This window comes from Zingiber officinale, chromosome 1B (assembly GCF_018446385.1).
Source record: "Zingiber officinale cultivar Zhangliang chromosome 1B, Zo_v1.1, whole genome shotgun sequence".
Lineage (NCBI taxonomy): Eukaryota > Viridiplantae > Streptophyta > Magnoliopsida > Zingiberales > Zingiberaceae > Zingiber > Zingiber officinale.
The window spans coordinates 16,473,044-16,479,741 of record NC_055986.1 but is presented as its reverse complement, the minus strand read 5'-3'; the positions used below and the strand labels follow the sequence as shown (position 1 = coordinate 16,479,741).

Here is a 6,698-nt window from a genome sequence, read left to right as displayed (position 1 = left end):
TCAATGGCTACCTAATTAGTGTTAATTTGATTCATATTCTGGAGGAATTAGAAACTTATTACGACGACTGTAGAAATTTTTAGTTTCTAATTCTTGTGGGTTGTTTATTTCAAAGCAATACCTTCTTTTCCTTTCTCTATTTTTAAATGCTTAAGAAATATTTTAAATATCCACTATCTAACCTTCCCTATCTTACCTTCTGGTATCTCACCATTTAATTGTATAGTTGAATTGTATTGTGAAAGTACATCTAGAAATAAATAATTGATACACAAAATAAATAGAATATGATCGAATTAACTCTATTAACCTGGAGCATGAACGAGTCAATGGAAAACAACCGACAGGAAGAGAAATGGCGGAAGCAAGCAGCGGCCTAAATGCGAGGCTTGAGAACTAATTATATAAACGGCGTGGGTTGTCAACAAAGCGTCGAATCTAGCTCGTCCTCTCTGTTCCACCTCCACGCCGTCCCAAGTTTCCTGCAGGTGATGAGAGGAGGTGGCAGCGGCGTCGGCAGCGGCGGAGGCAGTCCTCTGCTCCCCTCCTCCGGTGTCGGCGGCCGGAGAGCGCCACTCAAGTTCCGTCAGACAAAGTTCCGGGCGTTCCCTTCATGGACCCTCTCCTTCTTCCTCTTCGTCCTCCTGTTGCTCTTTGTCGTCGCTGGCCAGAGGCGCCGACTCCCCCGCTACGAAACGTCGCCGCCGCCTTCCGGGTGCGTTCTAATCTCCGAAACTTCAATCGCTATTAAATTTATTTATTTTTCAAGTTGAAGCTGTTAAACTTAAATTTGATACTTCTAATCGTTTCTGATTCTTATTTAATCTTTAAATACAAATATTATCATTATTTTTCAATGTATTCGATCTATGGGTGATCACAAATGCTTTTCCTTCCTTCTCACATGATTCGTTGAACAAAAGAAAGCAAAGCGTTAATTAATTCTATACGTAAAAAAAAACAGAGCTTTTTTTTCAAACCATGTGCTCTTGTTCAATAAGTATATTTAAAACCTTCCAAGACACATCCAAAGTTGTGGAATAATCCAAAGATCGTACCATTTGAAATTAAAGCGCATACCTAATTCTCAATATTTTCTAAATTTTTTTTGTCCAACATGCTTGATTATATCTGTTACTACCTAGACGTTGGTCGGATCATTTATTGAATGTAAATGAACAAAGATTATTTGACAAAAAATTTAATCTTTGTTCATGTCGCTCGCAGTTTCTCTTCCTAATCAAGGCTAAAAAACCAGAGACGGAAGAATTTCTCAAAATTTTAAACTACATACTCTGTTTTATAAATGCAAAATTACATACGGTGTTCCAGAGCAGGGCAAGAAAATTTTTTCCCAAAAAAAAACTTAAAAGAGAGATAGAACTCATCCCTATTAAATTGCTAAAAAAAAAACCATTTCTTTTTACAGGAGTGGCTACACTGTTTTGATCAACACCTGGAAAAGAAATGACCTCCTCAAGCAATCTGTGAGTCACTATTCCTCCTGCGACGGCGTGGAATCCATCCACATCGTGTGGAGCGAGCCCGATCGGCCTTCGGATTCTCTGCGCGAGTCGCTGCGCCAAGCGGCGCAGCAGAATTCCAAGAACTGCGATGGGACCGTCGATCTCAAGTTCGATCTGAACGAGGCAGATAGCTTGAACAACAGGTTCAGGGACATCAAGGACTTGAAGACTGACGCTGTCTTTTCCATCGACGACGACGTCCTCTTTCCTTGCGCTTCCATGGACTTGGCTTTCAGCGTCTGGCAGAGCGCCCCCACCGCCATGGTTGGCTTCGTTCCCCGGATGCATTGGCTGGACAATGAGATGGTACCACTTCTTTAACTCACCCATGCCTATTCGTTTTCTGATCCACCAGACTCATCTGTTTATCGGCGCAGAGGAACCGCGACAGAGAGTATTACAAGTACGGAGGGTGGTGGTCAGTGTGGTGGACCGGCACTTACAGCATGGTGCTCTCCAAGGCTGCATTCTTCCACAAGAAGTACCTTGATCTTTACACAAACCACATGCCTGAATCCATCAGACAGTATGTCACCAAATACAGGTCAGAAACATAAAATTGCTACTTGTTCTTATGGTACCCAAGGTCTGTGTTAAATATTTTGACTGGTAAAATTGCAGAAACTGTGAAGACATTGCAATGTCATTTCTATCTGCAAACGCAACAGGTGCTCCGCCAATATGGGTGAAAGGTGAGGAGCAAGGTTGACGATGAAGTTATTTCTTTATATAATTTACAGTATTTGATGGATAAGTCTATGCTTTTGCAGGGAGAATATTTGAGATTGGATCGAGTGGCATTAGCAGTTTGGGAGGACATAGCCAGAGAAGAAGTCATTGTCTCAATTTGTTTGCTAAAATTTACGGGGAGATGCCTTTGGTGGCTACAAATATGAAGGTTGTAGATAGTAGGCATAGTTGGTTTTGGTGATGAGGTAGGCATACTTGGCTTTGCTGATGTATATCGTTTAGGACTTTATTTATTTATTTTTCCTTCTTATTCCATGATATTTGTATAGAAAAAAATGGGATATTTTGAGTAAAGTTTAGGTAAGAGTATTGAGGGAAATTTCTTCCATTATTTTTGTTTGATAAGTTAAACCTATTTAAACTTGTGTAACTTGTATAATATACTAAAACAAATTTAAGTGATTGTGTTTGGTAGTGTGAAATAAAATGGCATGGAGATTATTTAATTTCATTTTTTTTAATGAAAATGACTCATTTCTCGAAATAAGTAGTTTTAAGAAATGGCATTTTGTTTAGTCGCGATAGATTTCATATTACTTCTATCAAATATAATATTACGGTTAGAAATGTGAATAGAAATGTAGAAAGGGAGAACGGGACTTTATTGTATATAATTTATCAAAACGCGTACTCAGATTTATAAATTGATCAAAAGATGTACTACATTTTGATATTTATCGAATGATGCACTTATTTTTCCATTCTTTCCATTCTACCCCTTAATCATTTGTCTCTTCTCTTTCCTCTTTCTCATGCATACAATTTCTTTTCTCTTTCCTCTCTACCATGCACGCATCCTTTCTTTTCTTTCCTCTCTCTCTTTACGAACATGCATGCAAGCATAATATGAGCCTGATATGATTCCATATCAGGCCCATGGGGTTAGAGTTTAACGTATGTCTTTCGATAACATTTTAGAATTTTCGGAGAAATTGAAATATGCAATGGACGACATGATTGAACTCTATGCAGTCTCAAAAATCCATAGAATCTGAAATGGTACAATCTGAGGTCTCTAGGTCTATCAATGAATTTTGACTAAAATCTATTGATGGACCTAAAGACCTCAGATTGAACTCATTTCAGAGTCCATTGCATATTTTAGCTACTTCAGAAGTGTTAAAATATTATTAAAAGAATCATCTAAAATAGCCCAATGTGGGTCTGATATGAATCATAGGCCTGATATGGTTCATATATGGTTCATATTAGACCCACGTTGGGCATGATTTATCTCATGGTGGAGGTTATCTTTTAGATAATTCTTGTTTTCTTTTGAGTTTAGTTAAGATTGTTGTATCATATTTTGTCAACTTTAGTAGATATGATGTAACAGAGGTTTAACGGGGAACAATAAAACAAGCAAGAGAGTCGAAAGGACAAGAAACAAGATCAGAGCAGGCTCATTATGCCCTTCTACAAATTGTTCTCCTTCATAGACTCCACAAATTACGTCTTGATGTTGTTGGGTTCGCTTGGTGTAGCAGGGAATGGAGTTTCTCTATCACTTATGATGGTGCTCTTCAGAAATTTGATCCAGTCCTTTGGAGGAGTTTCAAATGGACATGATGTGCTTCATCAAGTCTCCAAGGTATGTACATTATGATCACCTTTTTAGCATTTTATTCCACGATTGGTTCCTCAAAAATATTTAATAGTTAAAGAATGAAGTTTGTTGGAAAAAGAATATTGATAGCCATGGATCTGATTGCATACAGGTAGCACTGGAATCTTTCTACCTAACAATTAGAGCAGACATTAGATCTTTTCTTGGTATGAATATTTACTTGACTCCCCATTAAACCTCTGTTACATCATATCCACTAAAGTTGATAAAATATGGTATAACATCCTCAACCAAACTCAAAAGAAAACAAGAATTATCTAAAAGACAACTTCCACAATGAGATAAATTAAGCCCAACGTGGGACTGATATGTACCATATCAGGCTCATGATTCATATTAGGCTTACGTTGGGCTATTTTAGCTAATTCTTTCAACAATATTATAGCACATTTAGAGAAATCAAAAAATACAATGGATGATACTGTTAGACTCCTTGAAGCCTCATAAATCCACAAGACCTGAAATGAGTTCAATCTTAGGTCTCTAGGTCCATCAGTGGATTTTGACCAAAATGTACTGATAGACCTAGAGACCTCAGATTAGACTCATTTAAGGTCCTGAGACGATAAGAAGTTCAACGGTGCTATCCATTGTATTTTTTGATTTATCTAAAGATGCTAAAATGTTATCAAAGAAATAAGTTAAACACTGACCTCGTGGGGCTGATTTGATTCCATATCAGAACCATATTATGCTCGCATGCATGCATGCATGTATCCTAAGGAGAGAGGAAAGAGAAGAGAGGGGAGGAAAGAAAAAAGAGGATGTGTGAATTGTAGAGAAGAAAGAGAAGAAAAATTACATGCATGAGAAAGAGGAAAGAAAAGAGACAAATAATTGAGGGGTAGAATGGGAAAAGTAGAAAATTAAGTGCGCCATTTGATAAATATCAAAGTAAAGTGCGCCTTTTGGTCAATTCACAAATCTAAATGCGTCTTTTGGTAGATTGTCGTAGACTTTTAGTTTCATATTAGGAGTCTTATAACCTTATGCTTGGTCTATATTGTTGCACATGCATTTATAATGTGAACAAATATATGGAAAGATGCTATCTCTCATAAAAAAAATTATAGAACCACCATATCAACGACCCCTAGAGCCGGTCTCATGAATATGGAGGAAGGTAAATTTAGGTACGTAGGTGGAAAGCACATAAGAGGCTCTCTCTCTCATGAGTGGGTGCATAAGAGGTGCAAATCTATAGCCTGAATTGTATTGAACCAAGTTGATTTGTGTGCGAACATGACCTGTGTGTGCCCAATGTCGAATTGATCGGGACAAAATTTACGTAAGTGGAACAACCAACATTTTTCTACATGAATTCGTTTTTCTTGCTGCTTAAGGGGGTAACAAAAATATTAACTATTGTTAATGGCGATTTCATAATCTCTCATATAGTAATGGTCAACCATTGATGATCGCAACTATTATTAAGCCTTGTGCATTGAATGACCTTTACTTGACGTTCAATGCAGATGAGGGAAAGTGCTCCTATATAAAGAGACAATGGTCTTGAGCAGAACATAAACACAAAAGTAAAAGCTATAGCAAATAAGAGAATCTTCATCCACCTTTGTTCCCCAAGTCTTCTCTCCACCGTGCATTTTCGCTTGGTGGTTTGCCTGTGATAGTAATTGAGTGTTGGTCCCTTGCGGTCGACAAGAGAGGGGTAAATTGCCCTATCGAAGAAATAACAACAACCGTTCTCGACTTTTCAAATTAAATTAAGATACACTTGTTAATAGTAAACTAATTAAAAATAGAGTAGAAGTAGATCTTTTACTTGGTTTGTAATCAAAAGATTACTAGTTCAAGACTTTGAAAGCTCACTATCAAATCTCCTTCTGACGGAGAAGCCTCTTACAATAGTTAAGCACTAGATCACAAATTAGAACCGAATGGAAGATTGTTTACAAGTGTTGTTCTGGCTACTAAGATTAGGGTTGTATTTATAGCGCTGATCTGGGTGCCTGGAAGGGTTCATAGCACTTGGGTGTGGATAAAATTTTATCCATGACGCAACGGATCGTAACAGCTGGCGTTTTGATAAGTTTTTTGGTCCAGACCCCTGGACTAGGTCCAGGTGCCCGGACCAGGCTGAACTAGCCCTCGACTAGGGCGTAAGCCCAGGGCACCCTGGCTACCTTAGGGGTTCGGGCGCTTGGACCAAGTCCAAGTGATCAGAGTCTGGGCGCTTAGAATAGCTTCGGGCTCCCAAACCAGAGTCAACTTCGTGTTGACTTTCAGTTCGGGTCTTCCGCTTATGCGCTACTCTGTTGGGTGATTTCTGCCATCCAAAATAGAGCTCACCTGAACCCATTTTCTGACCTTCTCCTCAAGCAAGATTCTACTCCGACTTCTTGTTCTTCGGAAATACTGTCCGCCTCCTTCTCGTCCGTCAGCGTACTCTTCCACAGTGTCTCATTCCTCGGATGCACCGAGCTAATCGACTCTCTCCCATGCTATCCTTCTTGCTAGTTGCATCTTTCGCTCGATTTTCTATGCTCCTAAGTTCTTGCATACTTAGACACAAGACATCAAAAGACAATAGGACCTAACTCTGACTTGGTTGATCACATCAAAACTACCACGGGTACTTACAATCTCTCCCTTTTTGATATGAGCAACCCAAGTTAAGTTAGGGTAACACAAAAACAAATAAGGTAAGAAGTATAAATTTTGTAATAAAAAATGTGTAAAAATCAAAATGTACCCTCTCCTTAGATTTAACTGTTAATTCTCCCCCTTTGATTACATTAAAATAGGGGATAATATAAAAATAACTTGAAGTAAAT

General features: G+C 38.4%; 1 pseudogene; it reads left to right on the top strand.

Annotated features, from left to right (window-relative positions):
* The first annotated feature begins 332 nt into the window (after positions 1 to 332).
* LOC122051599 lies at positions 333 to 2,690 on the top strand (annotated as a pseudogene).
* Positions 2,691 to 6,698: the final 4,008 nt, after the last annotated feature.